The sequence below is a fragment of the Passer domesticus genome, chromosome 2, assembly GCF_036417665.1.
Source record: "Passer domesticus isolate bPasDom1 chromosome 2, bPasDom1.hap1, whole genome shotgun sequence".
Taxonomy (NCBI): domain Eukaryota; kingdom Metazoa; phylum Chordata; class Aves; order Passeriformes; family Passeridae; genus Passer; species Passer domesticus.
Window position 1 is genome coordinate 115,818,176 of NC_087475.1, and position 24,032 is coordinate 115,842,207.

Consider the following 24,032-nt stretch of genomic DNA (forward strand, 5'->3'; position numbering starts at 1 on the left):
TTTTAGCTAAATATCAAGTTTATGCTTTACTGTTTCTAGTTGGTTTTGCTTCCTCCCAGTCCATCAAGAAATCTGCTGACAAAAGGAAAGACATTTTTCTTTCTTCCCCACACCTATAGTATAAGCCTTGAAGGGAGCATAAAAAAACTTCCAAATTATTTCCTAACAATAACTTGTACAACATTGAAAACAGTAACAGGTTAATTTCCCTCATGACTAATGTGAAACCTTTGCCTGTCTCCTACCCCAAAAATTACCAGCTTGTTAGAAAGAGAACTCGAGATTTATGGCTCAAATGCCTCTTGTTTCATTCTCCTGGGCATCAGCCTGCACAAGGAAAGCTGTATTGATCAGTACAGTAATCTATCCCTCTTTTTGAATAGACAACAACTTGAACTCAAAGAGATTAATTCCTTTCAGCCATCAAAATGAAATTTTTAAATTGAAACTCAGCTTTGTAAAAGACTGTAAGTAGCCTGAATATCTGAAATGCAGAATATATATATTAAAAAAAAAAAAACAAAAACAAACACTTGGTAAAATAAGTGAAAGAGAAAAGAGGATTATCCCCAAAAATGTTCATCTTTTCTCTTTTTTTTGTTTTTTTTTGGTTTTGTTTCAACTGCACAACATATATTCAAAATATCCAGAACTGGGCTGCAACAACAGAGAGTGGCAGAATACTTTCAGTATTTAGACCATGACAATGTACCAGTTCAGCTACTCAGAGGCTGAAACCCTAAGAAAATGTTGGTGTCCACTAAAGCAGATTAGGTAAGAAATGTGTACTTTTTTAGAGATTTCTATAATCATGCATTTTTATAGGCAACTTCTTACAAAACAGATTATTTTTATTTCAGAATAATTGCCTGTCATATTCTTGTTGAAAATAATCAGAAGAGGAAAGGCTGAGAGATTTGGGATTGTGCAGCCTAGAAAAGGAAGGCTTTGGGGTGACCTAATTGTGGCCTTCCAGTGCCTGAAGGGAGCCCAAAACAGGGACAGAGGGAGATTATTTACAAGGGTCTGAAGTGACAGAACAGGCTGGAATGGCTTCAAAATGAAAGAGAGTAGGTTTAGATTAGAAGTTGGGAAGAAATTCTTCCCTGTGAATATGGTGAGGCTCTGGAACAGGTTTCCTGGAGAAGTTGTGGATGCCACATCCCTGGAAATGTTTCAGGGCAGACTGGGTGGGGTTCTGACCATTCTGGTCCCTGCCCATGGCATCAAGGTTGTAATGAGAGAATTTTTAAGGTCCCTCCCAGCCCTGTACAGCAAATTCTGTGATTCTAAGAAACCTCCTCTACATGATCTTACCCACTGCAGAACAGATACTCCATGAAGTTGTAGGGAAGGGCTGCTCCAGGAAGGGGAAAGTGCAGTTAATAGGAGGAAAAGGCTTCTGGAACTGGAGAAATTGTTAGATGGTGGAGAGGATCTTTCCAGTTTCCCAAGCCTTATGAGATATTTTAGAAATGCAGAAGAGACTCAAATGAGCTTGTTTAAACTTTCCCTCAGCTTTAGTTCACACACACCTATTTTACACCATGCAGAGCATCACAGGGATTCTTAAAATGCATGACCCAAAGTTCTTACTGGTAAATGGATACAAAGGCATGGCATCTGTTTACCTTACAGGCTAAAACAGCTTTGGATCAAAGAAGTTCCACTGAGAATGTTTGAAAAACTTTTATATTATCTTATGTTCTGTTATATATAAATCAGACTACACTCTAGCAAAATTTTAAACTATTACAAAATTATTTCTCTTAAATTACTCAAAAAATTACTTCTCTCAAATGCAATAAAAGCTGTGTTGTCCCACTCTCACTGTTTCCCACATGCCAAACAAAAGGTAATGTACTTTTTTCAGACATTTCCCTTAATCAGCAAAAAGCTTGGACTAAAAGCTCTCTCTGATTATTAGCCTTAAATCTTAATCTCCTTAACTTGTCAGGTCCTTGCCATTACTTTTGAATGTTTAAATATAGATTAATAAAGAAAAGACATGTCTAGCCACTGCAATCATGTAGCTATTAGAAGAGCAAATATCTTAAGAGCTCAAGCTGAAGTGAACCCCAAGAGAGATGAGGTTTAAATTCAAAAGAATGCAGTTTTCAATTTAGGTGAAAACAAGGTGGATTATGAATTGTTTGTCACTACCACCTCAGTGTTTATTTTGCTGAAGATTTGTAGTGGTAATTAAGTGTTGACTTCCAAGTAGTGCTAAGTATCCATGGAAATAAATGGAGCCTGTCTTTATAGACATAGAGATGAAATGAAGGTATTTGTGGAGTGAGGATTTGTGTTTATTTATTAATTTAGCTTGTAGTACTGTGGGAATATCTGTCTTCATTTAAAATATTTGTTTATTTGCAAGTCCTGTATTTACATTTTTGTTTCCCTAGTGGGAATAAATCAGACTTTCTGGTTTTTAAAAGAAGTCACAAAACTTCAATGGATCTTTTGCATTGCACAGTGTCTTCATTAAATAATTTGGGCAGACTTTACTCCTGAAATAGTTTTAGAATGAAATTGCCAAGGTATTTGTATATTTTAGGCTGAGGTCTGCAAAATTATCCGTCACTCTGAAGTCCACAAGTTTTCAGTACATTATTCTGTCAGGATAACTCTCTTGTAACTGAAGAATAGCAACTTTTTTCCTCTGTTGTCCAATGCTTTTCTGCCCTCCATTCCTCTTCCCCATGCTTTGACCATTGTAGTAATAGGCACAGTCCTTGGATAGCTGCATGCTCAGTACAGTGGTGTAAGATAGGAATTTTCCTTTGACTGGATTATAGACAACTAAGTTGATTTTTCATTAAAATGTTTTTCCAATCTTAACTGGATAAAGTTGGGTTTCCTCAGAAAGCAGGGCAAATTTCCACTTTCTCCTAAAACTAAAACAAATGGAATGACAACAAAAGCCAAAAACCCTGGAAGAAGTGATAACTTATGTTCAGACCTGAATTCTATGCCTATTTTGTGTCACTGTTAGTGCCTCCAATTGTGTATGGAGTACTCCTAAGAGAAAATCCATTCTCTTCCTCAAATTAGAAAAGGAAGAAAAAATGAGCAGCTGGTTTATTTTTCTGGCTCTCATCTGAATGTAAAGCTTTCTGGGCTCGTTTGAGACCATTTAGATATGATTGTTGTCCTCCTTTCTTTCTATTTCTCATAATAAATATACATCTAGGAGTGTTTCCAGATTTCAGGATAATCTCCTGGTTTGGTAACTGATTTCTTTCTATCTTTTTTTAAAGCTACATTGTCAGTGTCTTTCAAAGAATTTCCAGATGACTTTTCTCCTTGCAGTACTGTTGAGATTCAAAGTAACAAAGAACAGGAGAAGAATATATGATTTCTTTTTTTCTTTTTTTTTTTTTTTTTAAAAAAAGAGGTTCCTGTTTTTCTCCCATTCCTTGAATGAGTAAAAAAAAACATAAAAGGGTTTGAACTAAGCTAAGTCCAAGAGGTAGATAAAGGAGAGCCTGACAAACTCCAGTTGGTTTGGAAAACCAGTGCCGATATTGCCTTTCTTATCTGTATGGATAATACAAATAATAGAATGACCTATTTTTATGGCCTGATCATTAAATCTTTTCCTATGGCCATAAATGACTTTGAACTACTAACAGTCATTATTTGCAGTTATTTTCTACGTTTAAATGCTTCAGATGAGACTCTTTCAGTTTCACCCTGTATTATAGAACAGTGACTGTTGCTGGACATTCCAGGTCGTGGCTGAAATGTCATTGCTTTTAGCGTCCACACTGTTATTTTCATTAGATGATGAAGATCTGAGGCTACTCAATCAATTAAGCTAAATTTAAAAACTATTTTAATGACTGCTCAGAGTGTTATCCTACATGGCCAAACACATTGTGATGCTTCTTTTCAGTCTGTGTAATAGGTGCTCCTAGAAAGTCAGGAGACCAAAGCAGGCACAGAAGCTTCTCCCTGTGGTTCCAAAGCAGAGCAGTAGTGGAGCTCCTTGGTACAAATGAATGACCCTTTTGAGACAGGGTTTGGTTATTGACAAGCTTTCACACAATAAAAAAAGGACAAGCTTTTGTGAGTGACAGTGAAGGATATACAATGGCAAAATTATTTTTGCTGGTTAAAAAAAGATATCTAAAGGTATTAGAATAAAATAGATATTATAGTCAGTTCATAATCAATCAGATGGCAGTGAACTAATGACAATGTAATTAGTTTGGATGCTCTGGATGTGCATTTTGCTTTTTTGTTTGCCATTGCTTATATAACTGCATGACATTTGCTGCCATGAGGGACATCCAGATCTCCAGTAATTTTAAGAGCAGTCAGAGTAATAGATCTTCCTTATATTAAAGTGGGAGATTTAATTTATATTTCTCTTCCACCATCAGCCAGTAATGCAGTTGTGGGAATATCTCCCTCAAGTGTGTGTGTGTGACAATGGCCCATGAAATGACACCTACGATGGGAACATGGAACATGCAGAAGATATTGCTAGAATGATATGAACAGTAAAGATTGAATTGTTATGATCTGCTCATGGATGAACTTAAAATTTCACATATATCAAGAACAAACATTTCTTCAGACTGCAGTCTTGATAAAAAACACAAATGTAAGGCTAAGGAGAGTTACTCTCCTGATGAGAGCATTACCCTTCCATAGCTAGTGATTTAAACCTATCCTAGCTCAAGCAGAACAACAAACAGATAGTAAAGGATGACATGTCAATTTTTCTCTATGTGGAAGGCTAAGATCACATAAAAATGGAAAAACCACATTGTGGGTGAGAGAAGTGTTTCATTGTTTTGGAGTTATAGATCAAAACATTAGGCTCCTGAAACCTGGACTGTGCTGCTTAGGAAAGCAAAAATTATCATTAAGCAAGTAGGGGAAAAGCCTTGAAGATATACTTCTGTCTTAATTTCTGTGTAACAAAGAAGAATTTTCTAGAAAGGTCTAGATTCACTCCCTTTTTTAAAAAATGATTGCAAATGGCTGTAAAATCACTGAACAATGCAGTGGGAAAAGTTTACTTCCAGTCTGCCTTCATTCTTGGATGTCTAGCCCATGTTCTCCATAGGCTGACTGTCATCAGGACACTTTGATCTGGTTTTCTGCCTTTTTCCAAGATACCTGATGCTCTGCTAATAGCAATTTTTCCCCTGAAGATGATAGCTGCTCACAGCTGCTATCCCTACCCTTTGTGGATGCTTGGCAGCCCCTCCTCTGTCATGCTGAGAACAAACACCTGGTCTTATATCTGAGAGGCTACTGGGCCCTTTGGAAGGGTGACAACTAAGCACCAGCTGTTATCACTAAAAGAGCTCATCCATTTCTCTCCTCACCATCTCCTGAAATGCTCAAAGGGAAAAAAAAAAAAAATCTGACCAGGAGCAGGCTGAAGAAATTGTTGCCCAGAACAGGGGCACTTCAGATCCTAAAGACTTTGTACTCTATATGATTAGAAAGACTGGGTGCAACTGCTCTCTTTTGTTCTAGTTCTTATGTGGTTCCTGTTCCTACAATGCTGGAAAATATTTGCTGCAGTTTAAACTTTCCCAAAATATATCACGTTTTTAACTCCCATCCCAATCACTCACTCATTTGTAAACATGTCTATCCTGTCAGGATTGATATGCAGGAAAATGGACAAGGATGCTGTGTTAAGTCATAGTTTATGGCAGCTCAGGCCACATCTTGCAACTTCATGAAAATTTAATTACATTTCTGAGTTCACTGAACTGATTTTCTCTGCTTTCTAATATCAACTAATTGACTATATTTTGTCAAACATAGAAAAAGAAAAGAACACCCCAAAGTAGGCAGATAACTACCTTACACTGTAGCTGGAACTATTTCACAGTTCACTTCTCCAATGAGATTATGAGGCAGCTGCTACATCAGCTGGTTGCTTTCTTTCTATCATGGAGCATTCACCTCCTTCATAGTTGATCTTCTCAAGTTGTTGCCAGGTACCGAGCCGTTATCTAAGCAGCAGCTTATCATGTTTGAGATGTTTCTCCTCAGAGAAACACCTATTTCTAACTTCCTACGCTTCCATCATGTTTGGTTAGCTATTCCCTACTCCAACAGTTGTTCCTTGCTGCCTCTTCCCTAATTGTTGCTTACTCAGTGACCTGTTCCATCTACTGCAGCTTTATTAACAATTTCTCTTAATTCATCTCCATCAACACAAACACTGCTGTGGGCTGATGCAGGCTATACAACATCGCTATTTCAACTTCCACTGCTTTCCTAGAAACACTGAAGTAAAATATCACATTTTTCTTTTTTTTCCACAGCACTTAATTTGTATCCACATCACTACAGAATTGGTGTTTAAGTTGTGCATTTATCTCAGAATTTGTGAGCTGGTCTGTGTTTTCTTATATTCTTACAGCTCCAGATTTTCTCTGGTTAGCTGTGGACTTCCTTTTCAATAACTATGAAACACAAAAAATAGGACATGTTAAAAGATGTCATGTTTCATCAGGTGCTTTCATTTATCTTCCTTTCTCTCTATCACAAATCCAGAGAGCTGTCTATGGTCTCTGAAAACCTCCTGTGATTTTCTTTTAGGATCCAACTATCAGGCATATTTGAGAATGTAGAATTTCTGCTCTGCCAGTGTAGAATTATAGCAGTGTATGGAATAGGATGAACCCTATTCTCTAATCCCAAGATTAATTTTAGGTGTGGAATTTTGCCTTTCTCTTAGAATTATTTGTGCCAGTCAAAATTCAGAAGACATCTGACGCAAAAGTAGGTTTCCATCTAGTAGCAGCTGGAAAAGCAGCATCAGAATAAAGTACCAAGCCCCCAGATTCAGGCCACACTCTCTGACTTTGTCACTAATCTCAATTTAATTGATAGTGGGAAAACCTACATTAAGAATAGAAGTAGAAATTGTTGCTCAAAATATAGAAAAGCAAGCAAGGAGAGAAATCTACTTCAAATGGATGAAACAGTAGAAGAGAAAAAAATCTTGATTTTAGGAAGATGTAGCATGGTAATTCACTGTTTCATCCGACTTGTATAGCAAGCTGTGGACAACCAGTTATATCAGTCAGTTTAAGAGGAGTTAGCAGCACTTAACCACCACTTTCCTTTAGTCCTAAAGTAGCATCAGGAAAAATTGCCCCAACCATGTGGTTATCACAAAGGGCTGGTTTGCCACCCTATTTATAGTCAGATTACCTTTGTCTGATTGGAAGTGTTGACATTGTTCACTGAGGAGACAAATCTATTTTTGAAAGTCATTAAGCTTCTCCAAATTTTTGTGGCCTATGCTGGTCTGGGAAAATTGTCTTTGCCTTCCTGGAAAAAGAGTAAGAACTTCTCATAAAATTCCATAAGGGTCTCAGTATCTCCATTTACTGCTGTGATGTAGCACAGTCCTATTTAGTTCTCCCTCTCAAACCGTCTCAAACCTTTAATGGATTAAGATATTTACAGTTTATCACACAGAAATAAATTCCCTCTCTCTCTTCAAACTCAGATCTTACTGCTAGTTATCACAACACCTGGCTGTTTTCAAATACCACCTTCCTTGCACCGTTAGCTGCACACACTATTTCATTCCTTTTTTTCTCAGTAAGAGATAATCTCCAGTTTCTGTGGATCTATTTTCTTTGTAAGGGCTCTGGACTGCACATGTGGTGAAGAACATATCTGTTAAATCACCTTTGAAGTGAGAGCAGGGCTTTTCTGAGCAGAGGTTGGCAAATAGGAGCTCCATATTCACAGTAATGATCAGTGATGTTCTCTACCTCAAACAGTCCTCTTTTCTGAGAAATCTCCTTATCATGCACATGCATTGCATAAAGGCATTGACTGGATTTACCTTTTTCTTGGTGTCAGTTGTCTGTAACAGCCATGGGCTATAGCAATAACCCTGACAATGGCAGCTGCTTCTGTCTGTCTTAAGGAAGCATAAAAGCCCTGGACTGTCCCCACTTCAGTCCTGGCAAAGGGAGCACCTCAGAGCATGAGCTCAATGTGGAGGAAGACCTTTTAGATTAAAAAAATATATGTTGTGTGGACTGCTGTGCACTGTTTTTGTGCTGTGGAAAAAACAGTGATAAGAGAGTTTCATTAACCCTGAGGGTCTGGGTGTTTAACAGTGGACAGAAAAAGAAAAAAGCTTCACAATATTATATACCATCTTTCTAGCTGCTTTATTATGCTGAAGCAGCTGAGTTTCACTCAGAATCTGGTATCTGGCAAGCAGTGTATTGAAATGCACTCTATTGAAATGAATACAGTACTTGCAGAGCAGATACTGTTGAACAGAACATTCACAAATGGATGCAGCTACCATTTTTCCAGGGGTGACTTGTAGCTTCTGCAGAGTGACAACCAAATTCTCTGAAGATCCACCCCAGGACAAATTATTTAAAATTGCACTAATGAGTGCTATGCTCAGAATGAGAGTCTTATGCTTTAAAAGATATTTTCTGTCACTTGTTTAAAGGATAAGTGTTGAATCTTGTGGTCTGAAATGAGCAATGGTAGGCTGAGGCACTGAAGTGAATAAGGGTTTGGTAAACATTTCTTGCAAGGAAATATGTTTTCTGGTGCATCTATGTGGGTGCCTTGAATGCTTTAGTAAAAATCTGTTGGAAGCAGGCAATAATATGGAAGGAAGCATGCTGAAAATTTCTCAGAGGTATTGAGAGAAACTGTCGTATATGATGTCATTAATGGCTTGTGAAATGCAGTTGGTGTTTAAGTAAAGCAATTCTGGCTGAGCTATACATATTTAAATTGCTTGCTAAGTTAGCTGTGAAGAAAAAATATCTCCTTAAAGATGTTTTCCATTCTTTACAAAAATCTTGCCTTTTGAGATCTTTTTTTTTCAGCTCACTTGACTTAATTGAATTTCTAAGACTAATAAATATGTTTTGTTGAAGATGTGAGTCTTAATGCCCGTTTGAAGCTAAGTTATATTTCAAGTATGAATGTGCAGTATAGCACAAGTATTTTAACCACATCTTCTAATTTGGAGGAAATACTGTTATACCTACAATGAATCTGGTCATCCTTATAAACTGATACTTATCTAAAGCAAATAATCACTGCTATGTACATTTGGCTAGTACTAACCATGAATCTGAACATGGGTTTGTCTGAAGTAATATCTAGGATGCACACCACATTGAGCTTGATGTCTCCTAGAGAGAGCTTTGTTTGATTTGTGCAGCCAGGAAGTTTAATGTACTCATGGTATTCTCACAAAAATGTAATTCTTGATCAACTCTTGCCACCATGACCTTGAATTCTTAATTATTAATTTGTTTTTCATTATTCCTTGCAGAGATGACACTTAACTCATTAATTTCTCTGCATTCCCTCTTCATAAGATATTTCTCACTAAAGAAAGAACAATTTTATTTGGCTACTTACTATCTTGATTTACAGATTGCTTATATAGATCACAGACTGTCTCTGTTTAGAGCATTAAAATTTATTGCTTAGGTGCAGAAAATAGCTACAAGTGTGTGACTGTTTACTGTCCTGTAAATGATCCCATTTGTCACAGCAGTTAGATTGAGCCAGGGGGATGTAACCCCTGGATGCCACATGTTTTCCATAGGAAAACCTGTTAACAGAACACAGCTATCTGCTTTTGCCTGCCCCAAATGGGTGTAGTAACAGTAGTAATAACAGCAGGTGCTTAGTATGTTGTTGTTTGTGACAGAAAAAATGGAAAAGAAAGAGGAATTGTGGGTAGATGCAAAAAAGAAAAAAAATTTCAAATGGGTTTCTTTTAAACCTAGCTGTGTTTAGCAAGAAGTTTACAAGCACAGGAGGCCTGACAAATAGATTTGCATGAAATATATTGAGTTGAATTTTGCTTGGTGGCCAGTGGTTCCTGCACTCCTTACTCTGAGAGTCCCCCCGAGCAGTAAAGGCAGGGATGAAGTCATTACTACCTGTCTTCTGATCAAAATCAAACAGTTCTGCTCAATGGTTTTCTCTCTATATCATTTATAATTGCTCTTTGCACAAATTCATTGCTTATTTTCATTTGTGAAATGTCTCTTCACTTTGCTTGGCCTAAAGTGCTAGTTTTTCAGCAATGAGAGGCTAGGGACATTGGTGACCCCCAAAGAAAAAAGAATTTTATTCTACACTGGACAAAAAAGCAAATATAAGGCCACTCACGTGTATTCTTTCTTTTATTCCTTGTGTCTTCCTTCTTCACCATAAAAGATGCATAACTGAAAATTAACCCCAAAGCTTTTTTTCATCTTCATCCTTCCCACATGAGAGACTGGGAGAATTATCTCAGGACACCCAGGGAGAGAAAGAAAAAGACATGGTCAATCTATCACCTTCTAAAAGAACAATTCACTTGATATTTTCTCCTGGACCTGGACCTGGCTCCAGGACTCTTTCTTTAATCATGTACAACATAAACTATTCTGGGATTGTGATTATGTCTTGCTGCTGCTTACCCAGCAGATTTACTTTCTCATTCATTTGATGAAATACTGTATTTGTTGAACTTACCTGTGACAGTTTGACTGGGTGCTGAGGCTATAAAATCTGCTTACCTGCACTTAATAAATAGCATTTGCAGTCATTTTACAAGTATCTTGGCTATTTTAGTCTTGCCTTCTGAATATTGTGGCTATGGAACAAACAAATCTGAATTTCTCTTTAAAATTTCATCAAAGGCATAGTTCTCAAAAGTCTAGTTTTTTGACAGTCCAGGAGTGCCATCCACAGGATGAAATTCATATTTTATGCCGCAATGTCTTTGATACTTTAGTTGGAAAAAATAGCTAAAAAAAAGAAGAAAAATCAGCAATTAACTTTTGATACCACTTAAATATTTACACTATAACCAAATAGGAAACTCTTTCGTTCTGCTGGAATTGAATGACAACAAAAGATATGATTTAGATCTTTAGGTGGTTGATAATTGACTTCTAGCAGTACATAAAAAAATAATGATACAAATATAACGTAGCTATGGTTTGGAGATTTTTAAGACTGTTCTGTGATATTTACATAGAACATATTTCTTGTGTATTCACTGAAATCTGCAGGGAAAATACTCCTTTGCCCAAAGAGAGCTCATTGGATAATAAAACCAGGAAGTTGTGCAGGTCTGGATTTTCTAGCTAAGGTGGTAATATATAAAGCAAATTTCCCAAACTAAGATTATATTCTCGGAAATAAATTGTTAAATAGAAAATATTTCTTCATGTATATTCTGTTACACTGCCTTGAGAAACTACAATGAGAATAAAGAAATTATGGTGATTTTGTAATACATAGAAGGAAAAGATTCCCCTCTGAAAAAGAGGGGAATCTGCAGCTGGAGAGAAGTGTGTTTATTAAAAGGTAACTGTACGGAAACTATAAAAATGCAAATGGTCTCTCATATATTTCAAAATACCTTTTCCTTGAATACTTTGATAATGTGAGTCCACATACGGAAATTACTTAAAACTACAGTAGTTTCAACATGAGAAACCATTGAAATGCATCTTCATTATGTCTTTGGCCAGTGTTAGGAGCCACCGTGACAAAATCAGGTTTTGGTGGGAAGTCATAAGTTATTTTTAGTGGTCCTCTACTGTCACTGGTATTGGTACCATAGTTCTGGAATTTCTGGCCTGTAATTTCTGTGACCCTTCTGCCATTAGTTGCAATGAAACAAAAGATGGACAGCTGCTCAAGATCTCCTTATGGTAAGGAAAATTTTCCTTGTCTTTTCCTTTTCCTATTCTCTGTCCCCCAGTACAGTTTTCTATGCCTGTTATGATTTGCCAACTCACTCCACACACTTTCTGTCCTCCCCTCTGTGCCATTTCTCTGTTTTACTGCCTTTCCTCTCTCTGCTGAACACAAGGCTGTGCAGCTCTGAAGTGTGTTTGGAAAAAATTATGGATGACCTCAAGTCAAAACCCACTGAATCTGTTAAATTCTTTGACCTTGAATGTACTTTATCTTGGTACAATTGCTAACAAAGTATAATTATCTAACCACTGTCAAAATTTTTCCCATATTCTATGCTTTTTTGTGTAGCTAGGTCAAGCACATTTTCTTTCCAGCCCACAAAATGCATTCCAAAAGGCTCCAAAGCAAAAGTGATTATGATCCAGCTATCATTTTGCTTTAAGAAGAGACTGGGTTTTATTTTATATTTTTGGGAAAGTTATGCCAGGGAAGCTAAAGACCAATAAGCAGTTCAGATGCCCAATATAGCTTGCAAAATTAACCTTCCATGATTAACTAACCTTCTGTGCTTTCAGCTGAAAGTAACACTGAATGGGTTGGGATTACTTAAGTGCAACTCCACATACACATAGAAATACACTTATACTGTTACAAAGTATGCAGTCCTGACAGTCGGATTCCCAGCTGAAACTGCAGGAATGGTGTTTTCAAATTGGTTTATTAGGCAGGAATAGAGAAGAAATCCTCATTGTGCTCATAATCTTATTATACAGAGCAATATTTCAGAACATCCTCCCTGAAAAGTGTGACCCAGAAATTTATGCTTTTTTTTTGTCAGACTGCTGGTTATCATTGCACAGGTCAGTGCTTAAACAATGCATCACTTAAGGGTTTTTCTCTCTATTTCTCATGGAGAATAAGTTCTGGTATCATGGGAGTTCTTTGTTTATATTATTAGCTTCTATAAAGTTCACACCTGAGAATGAAGAATAATCCTGAAGTGTGGAGAAAAAGATATCTCAACAATTTCAAGTATTTTTTTTCTAGGTTTAAGATATTTTTCAGGTTTTTACTTTTCCCTCAAAGAATCTCTATAATGTTTGCTCACTAGACTAGTTACTCCTCATGTCTAATTGCTTCTACTTGCATCCTCTGCAGCCTTATTCTTCCATACCCCAATCTGCAAGAAACTCCATTTGTTTAGAAGTATCAAAATCTTTGTCATGCTGTCATATGTTAAGCAAACCAAAATATACCATTTTCTTGTGTTTGTAATCATTGACAGCATCATACTTGGCCTGAAGCTTTTCATAGCTGTGGAGCCCTTTCTATGTTGCCACAGCATTCCTACAATGGGATTTTGGCCAGCCATTAAAGATGCAAAAAAATCCAATGATTTAGGTCACAGCACAGATAAAACAGCCATTCCCAGAAACAGGAACCTCTTCCAGGATCGTAGTGGGAGGCTAGAAAAGGAAAAAAAGGGAAAAAAAGGAAAAAAATAACAATCCATAGATGCAAGAATTAAATCAAAAGTTTTGTGAGATACCCAGAGAAGCTGTGGCTGCTCCACCCCCCGCATTGTTCAAGGCCAGAACACTGATCTAGTGGAAGGGGGGTTGGAACTGGATGACCTATAAGGTCCTTTCCAGCCCAGGTCACTCTATGAAGGTTGTGCAGGGGCTAAGAGAGCAACATAGCTACTGCTGTGACACCAGTACCCTCTAACAGGGTTTGCTATCATTTTAACGTATAGAACATAAACACTGAGAATTCTGCCACCCTTGAGTTTCTAAGCAAGTCACATTTATTGCCTGATCAAATAATGATGTGATGAGAGGTTGTGCTCCTTTCTGAAATCCCATTAGTCACCTGTGTACTGGGCTAGACCTCCAACATTCTTTTTTAATTTGGCTGCTTTAGAAATTCCTGTCTAAGATACCCATAAATAACACACATCTCAGGCCTGGCCTAAAAATATCAAATTCACTCTGAGCTGCTGATCTTGACTAGAAACAGACTGTAAGTGGTGGAGGAGGTATGATTTGCTCAGGCTTCTTTTTCATGACGTTACGGAACAGAAGTGCTGATCACTTTTGGAAGGTCTCATTTGAGTGTTAACCTTCAGAACTGACCTTCCCAAGCCTGACAGGGCAGATGAGCCTATTGAATTTTTTGAAGAGCAGGGACTACTGGGGGAAGTAAGGTGTAAGGCTGCAAGGGATTGCCACTTTTGTTCGTGGGCTTTAAGGTTGAGTAAATGAGCAGGAAAAGTAAGAAAAAAAAAAGTCTGCTAGGCCAAGGACAGATTTATTTACTCTACAGGCAGTACAGAGCACAGTACATTATAAGCATGTTTAACAGGTTGCTTGGGAACCATCTCAGACTTTTATAACATGATATGACAACCTTTGCTCAAATTTGTGCAATACCAGCCTGGATGCAGCTGTTCCAAGGGCTCCTTATCTTGCTTTTCCACCTGGTCTCTGAATGCAGCAATCATTAACAACTTCACTGATCCCATGGCTAGCAATGATAACTAATAATTAAGTTAATATGAACATTCATAGTATTATTATTTGTCCTAATCACAGTACCATTTGTGCTCCAGAGTAATATGAGGTCCTCTTTCAGTAAACATCCTTGTGACAGTCCATTTGAATATCCCAAATTTAGGGAACAATGGTCTCTGTAAATTAAGCTTTATTTTATGAACTCATTAGCCAAAATAAAACCAAACAAGACAAATATAGCCTCAATTCCCTTTGTACAGACTCACATGTCTGTGAGCAAAATGTTTCCCTAGACAATGGTAAGAGACCTCATTCTTCATCTTGCTCCCCTGCATTACTCTGGGAAGCATAAAAGCTTCACCAGTCCAGCTGCTGCTGGAAATGTTTCAATATTATTTTCAAAGAGTCATGCAATCCTTATGGTTGACATAGACCTCTGAGATCACGGAGTTCAACCTTTGATCAGCACCTTGCCAACCAAACCATGGCAGCAAGTGACACGTTCAGTCATTTCTTGAGCACTTTCAAGGAATTGTGACTCCACTCTCCTGGGCAGCCCATTCCCATGTTTAACAACACTTTCAGTGAAGAAATTCCTCTTTATGTCCAGCCTGAATCTCCTCTGGCACAGCCTAAGGCTAAGCTTGAGGTAAAGCAACATATTTATACCTTCCATCTTGGAAGTTTGGTCTGTACCACATCCATTTCTTACTGGATTCTGAAGAGACACCCCAGCAAGGGGACAGTAGGTGGTATCTTCAGGAAGGGGCAAGCTTAGGGTGATAATGGCTCAGGGTGGCCTCTACTCCTTCCTGTGCATTGCATCCCAACAACACCTTGTCTGTCTTTGAACAGAGCATCCATCAGGTCTTGGCATGGGGAGTGTACCAGGCCAAAACTGGAGCAGCAGCTGAGCCAACAGCTGGAGTTAAGTAGGCATAAATTCAGTCTCCCAAAATAGCCAAATTAATTGTTGGATATTATAAGGTTATCTTTGTTCAAAGAAGAATTCAGAAGGACATTTTGTTTTTCTCTAGATCACATCAGAGGGTCTGCATGGTATGTATTAGCCTCAAATGCTTTGGAAGTGTCTAAAAGAATGCAACAGAGTCACCAGCCACTTCAAAGTCAAAGACATTCAAATACACTATTCTGTAACTGAGGTATCATGACTGGCTCAGGAAATTCTGACCCAGGAAAACTGGAATGACAGCTGGTGGATGACTGCTTAGAACTTCTGTGAGAGGAGCTGTAGGTGTCTGCTGCCATAGGAAATGTCAATATGCATTTTCTTCATGGACTGATTATTTATCTTTGTCAGAAAGGTCCATCTTTCATATTCCTTATTTGGAAGACTCTCTCAGAATGTAATATTTATTACAGATAGCTTGTACCTGTTTGCATTTATATGGATGAAAGACTGTTATTTCTTCTTGCAACCGACACAGGCTGATAAAAATAAACATTATTTGCATAGCTAATGGTATCCCAGTAAGTAATCTTCCTATCTGTGAAGGATTCCTTCATGGATTACTTGGATTCCTTCATGGGATGATTCTGATGAGAGAAAAAAGGAAGAGAAAGGGGAGAGAATGTTTTCCCAAGTTAAATAAGCAAAATGAAAATTAATGTTCCTTTTTTTCCCATCTAACCTAGTTTATTTTTCTAGATTCATTGATGACTCTATGTGCTAAATTTTCTCTCCCAATGACTTTCCTCAAAGAGATAATATAACATTGTTTTCTACATGTAAGTCTTCTGGATCCACTTAGTCAGAAGTAGGCTGATTGTGGAAGCTGTTCCTGCTGCTTCACAACAGTTGCAGTGTGTTTAAAGGATAGGATTTCTTTTTTTTTTTTTTCATTCTACTTTCAGCTATTAACCTTAGCAAAAATCAACTTTCCAATATAATTTCAGGTGTCTCTGGTGTTCCCTTAATTTTTCTTCTGGTTTCTAGAAAACATCAGAGTGAGCTGGTATTCTAATCATTACCCCAGGAACTAAAATAAGCATTATTTATCCATGGAACAAACTGCTTACACCCTGAGGCCAAGAAAAATTCTTAGGACAGCCTCAGGAAACCTGCTTAGAACTATCAGTAATATGTTTTTCTCCTGGGTGTTATTTGCACTGCTCTGTCCATGGAGCATCCTTAGGCTGAGGGGGGCTGAGCTGGGTTCCCCCTGCCCAGCCTGTCTGAGCTCCAGCTTTGGAAGTGCCACCAGAGAAGAGGATTCAGCCCCAGGCAGCCCCCTACTAGGGGGCTGGAGAGCAGCTCCCACCCTTTCTCTGGGAGCAGAGGAAAGGCAGCAGGTGAGGTGAAAGAAAATCCACCATCAGCATCCTTCTCCTGAAAAGTCTTTGGTGTCCTGATGCCATTCTTGGCCTCAAGAAAATTGCCACAACTGACTGTAGCAGTTGAAGAAAACATGTTAGAGGCACAGATAATTTGTAAGTCTTCCTGTACAGCTCTTAAGTTTTTATAGCCAGTAAGTTTTTTTTATTTGCTAGTTTGAGGAAGGTGTTAGTGTTTTGTAACTCTAATAACTACTTCTTCATTTGCATTTTTGTTAAGATTTTTATTAGGCTAACAGGAAATTCTTGGCTCCATGTTTAATGCGTATTCCCCTCCACCCATCACCTTGTTTTTAATGGTGCTCAGTGCTGTTCATACTGCAGGTCTGTGCAAGGCAATAAGCAAAAATGATTTGCACATCTATTTTTAAGTCACAGCAAACCCTGAGGCAAAATCATGGCCTAGCACAACATTCACAATAAGTGATGAAGATGGGAAGATAAGTACATATGAAACTGTAGAAGAGTTTACATGTGGAACCTCCAGCTAACACAGCAGATTCCACCAGCCTTCATTTTAAGAAAAATTAAACCCTAATTTAAATGAAGAGTTAGAAAAAGGTGCAAATAGATACATTAGCTACAGAGAGGCTTTTTATAAGCTGTCAGCTATTTTTCCTCTTATTTTTCTTCAAATGCCCTTGTTGACTATGTCAACAACATCTGAGATATCAGTGTCATTTTTCAGGTAATTTGTGGTTATTTAGCTCTCTTTGCTTCTTGTTCAAAGGTTAAGAGAAGTGAGCGGAGTTTCCCCATTTATTTGATTATTTGCAGTCCATCAGTTTAAAAACCTTTAGCAGTAAGAAAATGAAATAGAATAATTCTTTCTGAACTTTCTTTCTCCTCATAGTTTCTGATTATGGTCCAGCATTATGAAAACCTCCAAATGGATTTTTGTTGTGGTGCTAAAAATCAGTGAATTTGAAGACACATTGATCTTACTAGAAGTGAGCTGTGGACGTGGAGAGGAGGCTGGAAGGTGACAATATAAAACTTCTGGGACATACACCCAGTTGAATTTTGAGCCTTGTTATTACCACACAAAACTCGTCCTAATTTAATATCAGATCAGATCTGCCTCTGCAGCTGTGAGAAGTGCAAGTGGTGCCAGTACAGAGTTAACAAATCTTGAGGGACCCTTTCAGTTATCCAGCAGGGAAGTCACAGATTCCATACCCCAACCCTTTAAAAAATGGTGATGTGAGCAAGAGTGGAAAACAAGAAACAGGGAGATGTAATCAGAATAAAGTTGGATTCAATGATCTTTATCTAAGAAAATGTTCCCTGGAAATGATTTTTCAAGAAGCAATCTAATTTGGCAATTAAACTATAGAATCCAACTAAAAAGGACTATAATTTCACAAACAGGTCATCCTCATTCTTGTGATTAATATCTTTTTTGAAACCCATGTGACTGGATGAGAGTTTCAGGACCATAATTCTTTCCCCAAGACAGCTATCATTCTCTTCTGCCTATAAATAATGATCCACACATAAATCTCCTTTGACATATTCAATCTTATTTCCCATCTACAGCTGTTGTTGAGCTTGGATGGGTTTCATTAAAAATCCTGTAGAAAAGACTACACTAAATTGTGCATAAAATCACCACCATGCTGGAGATGTATCACCTTAGAAATTCTGTGGGATGTTTCTGGGTTCTGTAAACATGATGAAAAATTTTTTGAAGCTTTATTTTTCTGTGCTGAAATCCTGAGTGATTATAATCCATTGTATCCTCTTCACACATTTGAAGTTGATTAAATAGCAATATTTACATAGGTACTGGTAAAGCAGAACCTAATGAATGCTTGTTTCATCTTAATGAGTGCAGTACAGAGGGTAAGAACAAATGCTAATAAAAAAGCATCTCTTTTTTTCAGAATAAAAAACAGCAACAGCTTTTAATCTTTTTTTTCCTTTCTTGAACTCAAAGTTTTCAACAAAAATAGTTTAAATTAGTTTTTGGTGTGCTACCTTGTTTTCAAGGATTTGAATAAAAGATTAGTCTAGGAGATACATAAACGTGTGTGTTGCTGAAGGATCCATGCCTAAGGAGTTTGTGTAGCCATCTGGAACACATTGCTTTTCCTGATTTTTAGGAGGAGGCAATCCTTTTATCAAGAAGCAGAATTGTTCTAGCATAGTCTGTGTGATCATCAGTTTCCAAGTGAATGAAAGAATGAAACTGTTGTGATAATTACCCAGAGAGCAAAATGTAATGCTTGAAGAATAAGTAGAGCAATTTCTGGTAACTGCAGTTTTTACCAGAAACAAAGTTTTTTTGTAGTTATTTTCATAACCATAATAACAAATCAGAAAAAAATGTGTCTCTGGAGTAGGGAATCAAGGCTGCCATTTTCAGAAATAGAGTTTATTGTTAAATTATTTCTTTTTTATGTGATTCAAACTGAGATCTATTACTTCTATCAAAGTTGCATAGGCTGAGTATTGTCAAATCAGGGTGAAACTAGATTGTGGAAGTATCAACACAAAGATTTCATCATACATGGTTTCAGTAGTCAGTTAACTCATCCAGAACATAACTTTGGAACATTTCTGTGTGTTTTCCCTATCCTAAGCCGTCAGAGCAACACTAAGAGCAGCAGTAGGACTGTACTCTGTAGAGATGCACCCTGAAACCCAGGCTTCTTGTCCTTTTTTCGCTTCCAAATAAAAGAGGAAAAATATGGGATTTGGAAAGAGCAGCACTGCCCTCCGGTGGGCAGATTAATCCTTCACAGAGGAAAGCCTTGGTTTTCCTTCAGATCTTTGAATATTTAAAAGCAGTGCCTAGAAAATATAGGCATCGAAACTTTCAAGGTAAGGTTTGAATATGAATAATGAAAACCCATTTCTTTTTGGAGGGTTTGGGGGGAAGATGTGTGTTGTGTTTTGACTTTGTTGTTTTGGAGTTTGCCTTTCTTTTTTCCCCAGAAATCTGTAAAATACTTCTATGTAAGATTAGAAATCACTGCAAAATAGAAGGGGAGTGTTACAAAATACGTGTCTTTTGTAACATGAAAACACTACAGTGTCAGTAAAGGTGAGTTTACTTCCTTCATAATTGATTTACTCTCTCACATTTTCAACCCTGAATGACCATTTGCCATTGATCTGATTAGAATAAAATATTCCGCTTTTAGTTATTGAACAGAGCACAATAAAGACTAACTCAAATCAATAGCAAAAATATTTTTGTTATTGGATAAAGCACAATAAAGACTAACTCAAATCAATAGCAAAATGTTTTTATTTGAAGTTAATCAGAAACAGAAAAGGAATAAAATGTGTATATATTAAATTTGCATATATATAACCATGTTTACATAGAAAAAATATTGTTAGCAGTTGTTTCTGCTGAAATATAATTCTTATGGAACCCTTTCACAGGCTTCCTTCCAGGTACCAAATCACTGATAGGAGCTTTCTGAGAATAGGATTGCAAAAGATTTGAATTCACCTTGCAAAGCTTCATTATGATAAATTTGTATATAAAACAGAATCAGAAGTCTGCTTAAGTCAAAACATCTGACTAAGCCAATCTAAAACCTTTGCTATCATAGAGTTCTGGAATGATTTGAGTTGGAAAGAACCTTAAAGATCATCTCAATGCAACCTCCCTGCCATGGGCAGTGACACCTTCCCCTAGACCAGGTTGCTCAGAGCTCCATCCAACCTGGTCTGGATACTTCCAGGGATGGGGCAGCCACAGCTTCTCTGGGCAACCTGACCCAATGCCTCACCACCCTCACAGGGAAATTTTTAATTTTTTTCTTGTAGTATCTAATCTAAATGTGCTGTCTTGCTCTCCTGGTGAAAATAATAATAATAATGAGATTGTTCTGAATGAACTTTTTAAAATGTCCATGTGTTAATTTCCATGTTTTCCTAACATCTATGTGTCATTTGGGATGCTTACAATGAGTTGGGGTATTTTTTCCCATTTTTTTCCAGACATTTGGCCTGGAAATTCAACTTACACTAGTAGATTTGGGGGCTTCAGCCAGATATTTTTCCTTTTTTTCTAAATATATTACATGGTGAAAGTCCTTTTGAATTCCATTAACGCTAGTAGTTTAAGATTAATTTAGAGAGATGTTTGGGGTCTTTTAAGTACCTTAAGAAAAATTTCCTCAGACCCAGTTAGCTGAAAGCATGTGTTTAATAGTAAGTACATTCTAACCAGGACTTTTTCACCCATACTTCGAGCTAAGGCCTTGATCTGCTCTTACAACATTCACTTCTCTAACCACATGAGCATGGCTGAAATTGCTTATAAAGAAACAACATTTGCTCCTTTGCTGGTTATATTGGCACATCTTCCCTTAAAACAAAATTGTTTTCCATGCTCCAACTAATTTTCTACCCTTGGATAATTTCTCTGGCTCAATAGACATTCCTCAGAGGGAGGACTTTTTACTTCACTTTGAGGCTGACTTGACTTACCAGCTCTGTGTTAGTTTTAAGCATGTGTTTCCATACTGTACTGAATCGATGTTAAAATTATGAATCAGGCTTAATTTTCTCTTGTTGATTTTCCAACTGCTGCAGCAATATGTTTTCCTCAACAATTAATTTGTTTAGTATTCATGAACATGCAAATTATTCTAAAACCATTCTCAAGATCATCACCATCTCACCTAAACCCTTATTAAAATGTGGGACTACACTGGTTTTTGAGTAGAGTCTTTAGTTGAAATAATGTCGAGACTTTTAATGTGGCTTAGCTCCTTTTTATATGCTGAGACGAGTTTAAAACTAAGCTGAGTCTTTTATAAATGCAATAACTCAATGAGATATACATTATGGTTTGTTAGAAAATTACTTTTAAGCATTGTTTCTTAATTAAATTTATGTTTAAAAAGCTGTATTTGAATATAGGTTTAAAATACTACTGAAATCTGAGACATTTGCATTGAATTTCAGTTTTATTTAACCACAATGTGAAGTGCAGTAAGATTAAAATGCAAGTATGATTTTTTAAAATATTTTAATAAATATAATCACCATTCTGTGATGTCCTGGGGCTTCCTCTACAACCAGTGATGGCTGCAATGGTGATGTCAGTGGGAGTCTCCCAGTTTGAGTGGCTTTGGATCAGGCCTGTTAACATCCACTTCCAACTATGACCAGCTGGATTTATAAGAGTTAGTTGACATAATTCCTAGAAAAATGGTGGGCTGTTTCTGGAGAAACATGCACTACATCCCTAAGCTTAGCTGATACTTCCAGATATTAGATGAGGCAATTTAATGATGTGTATCTGTACATTTTGGGTGATGAAAGGGACATATCTCCCTGCTATCTAAATTCCAATATATAGAAAAAAGACCTAATGAAGCTGAACTCACAGCTCCAGGAAAGAACATTTTAGTTCTATTATTCTCCAAAATTGCAAGAGGACTAATACAGCCTGGGGAGGATTGTAAAATGAATTATCCTTAGCTGCACTTTTCCTTATGGCCTGATTCCAAAGCAAAGCACTTTCCTTTCAGTCCCTATGAATATCTTTTGCTGTCATTCTTTGGTTTATTTTACTTCAGAGACACGGTCAGCTTTTATCTGCCACTAAAGATCCACTTCTGACAGCAGGTAATGACATTTGAAACCTTTTCCCTACACTATCACTTTAGACCCTTTGTGCCATGAAATTGGTCTTTTCTCTTTTTCTCCTTCTTAGTTTGCAGATAGTGAGTGGATGCATCAGCCTCCTTGATATTTCCCATTGGGCACTAGGAAATGACCAGGCAAAAAGCCAAGTCTGGATGAGATCAACACAGAGACCAAAACCAAAAAAAAAAAACACCAAAGGCAAGAGGGTTTTTCCCTCAGCTTTTGATTTAGCTAGAATTTTGTATTGACTTCAAAACAGGAAAGACTGACGTTTCCAAAACTCCCTTTTTTAAGAATTGAAAGCTTTTAAGAACTGAAAGCTTTAGTTCTTAGCTTGAAAGCACTCTAAAATTATAGAGAAAAAAAGCTGTCATTAGTCCAGTCACTTTGCCTACCTTGATGTCTAAGGTCAAAGAAGCAGCAAGTGACTCAGGGTGTTTGCAGGGCTTCCAGACTCTGGTTTCATATGTAGCCCACTGAATTGAGCCTGAATATAAGTCCTGAATTTGTCTCCCTTATCCAGGCTACATAACCTATGTATCACTTCATCAGCACCACAATCCCCAGGATCACCTGCCTGGATTTGCTTTGATGTTGTTAGGCAGCATGAGGAGGCAACAAGCCATTTTCTGTCATCAGTTCAGTGGTATGGAGTGAAGGGTTAATTCTCTCTGACTCCTCTTCAGTCATGTCTGGCTTAGCTGAGCCAGCTCAAGGAGCACAATTTTTATCTGATATAGCCCAGTGGCAAAAAACCCTCTCCTTTAGAGAACCCAGAATGTGCTTAGAAAGCACAAAAGGTTGTGTAACTCAGAGAAATCTGTTAGGGGTACAGGTCATGTGGGCATTGTCTAAATGTGCACTAAGCCAATAGAAGGATGTCATACAGCTGGAAACAAGGTATTTCCCACTCACACTGACATAGTCCAATATTCTATTGCACATTATCATACAGTCAGAATGGCTGGGGTTGGAAAGGCCCTTACAGATCATCTAGTCTCCACTGCAGTGGAGAGAGACATCTTCCACTAATTCAGAAACCTTCAGAAGTTCTTGAAAAAGTTCTTTTCATGTACCAGGAGTCTAAAATCTGTGTACATTAACCACTCCTTAAGAAGAAGGACTTTTAGAAAGATATATCTTAAGGTGTCTGAAAATAGACTGCTGTCCAGCAGGTCCCAAAATTATCACTACTGGTGTGTTGTTCAGTGAACCCAGTGGATATGCTACAGTCAAATGTCTGCTTCAAATTTGTAATATTGACTGCAATGCACAGTGGAACGTGGCTGTGAAAGTTAAACAGACTGTAAAAGAAAGAAGGGATGGTCAGTGTAAATCCTGTAGCACAAAGCAGAAATCCCAGCAGTTCATGCAGTAATATAAAACCTGATCAATGAGAACTAGAAAACTTGTTTTTTAACATGGGAAAAGAAAACTGTTTTATTTGTCTGAGTTAAAATATGAATACTGTGCAGAGAATAAAATTCAACAATAAACACAGTGACTGCCCCCTGATGTTGAATATATTGTTTCCAAAAGGGTGGCAGATCAAGCAAAGAGTGTGATTTTTAACAATATTGGTCTGACTGTGAGTTTTGTTAATGCAGGAATTTATTTCTTCTTTCAACTTTTCAGAAATGAGCAGTTAGTTAAGAGTTTCCTTCCTAGGAGGTTAAAATTCCCCATTACCTAAAGAGTGGTAAGTATTGGAAAAATCACCTTCATCTTTCTTTTTTTCCTCTCTTTACCTTGTCATTTAGGGTCTCCAACTGTCACCAATGTGAAAGCTTCATATCACTGAAGTAGATGTAGTGGTTATCATATCCACTTAATTAATATTTATTTACT

At 37.4% G+C, this 24,032-nt stretch overlaps 1 long non-coding RNA gene across 1 annotated transcript; it reads left to right on the forward strand.

Annotated features, from left to right (window-relative positions):
• The first annotated feature begins 631 nt into the window (after positions 1 to 631).
• Positions 632 to 8,101, forward strand: LOC135294932 (uncharacterized). Its single transcript, XR_010356918.1, has 2 exons — positions 632 to 774; positions 4,392 to 8,101. It is a non-coding gene; the product is annotated as an uncharacterized LOC135294932 (long non-coding RNA).
• The last annotated feature ends 15,931 nt before the right edge of the window (positions 8,102 to 24,032 follow it).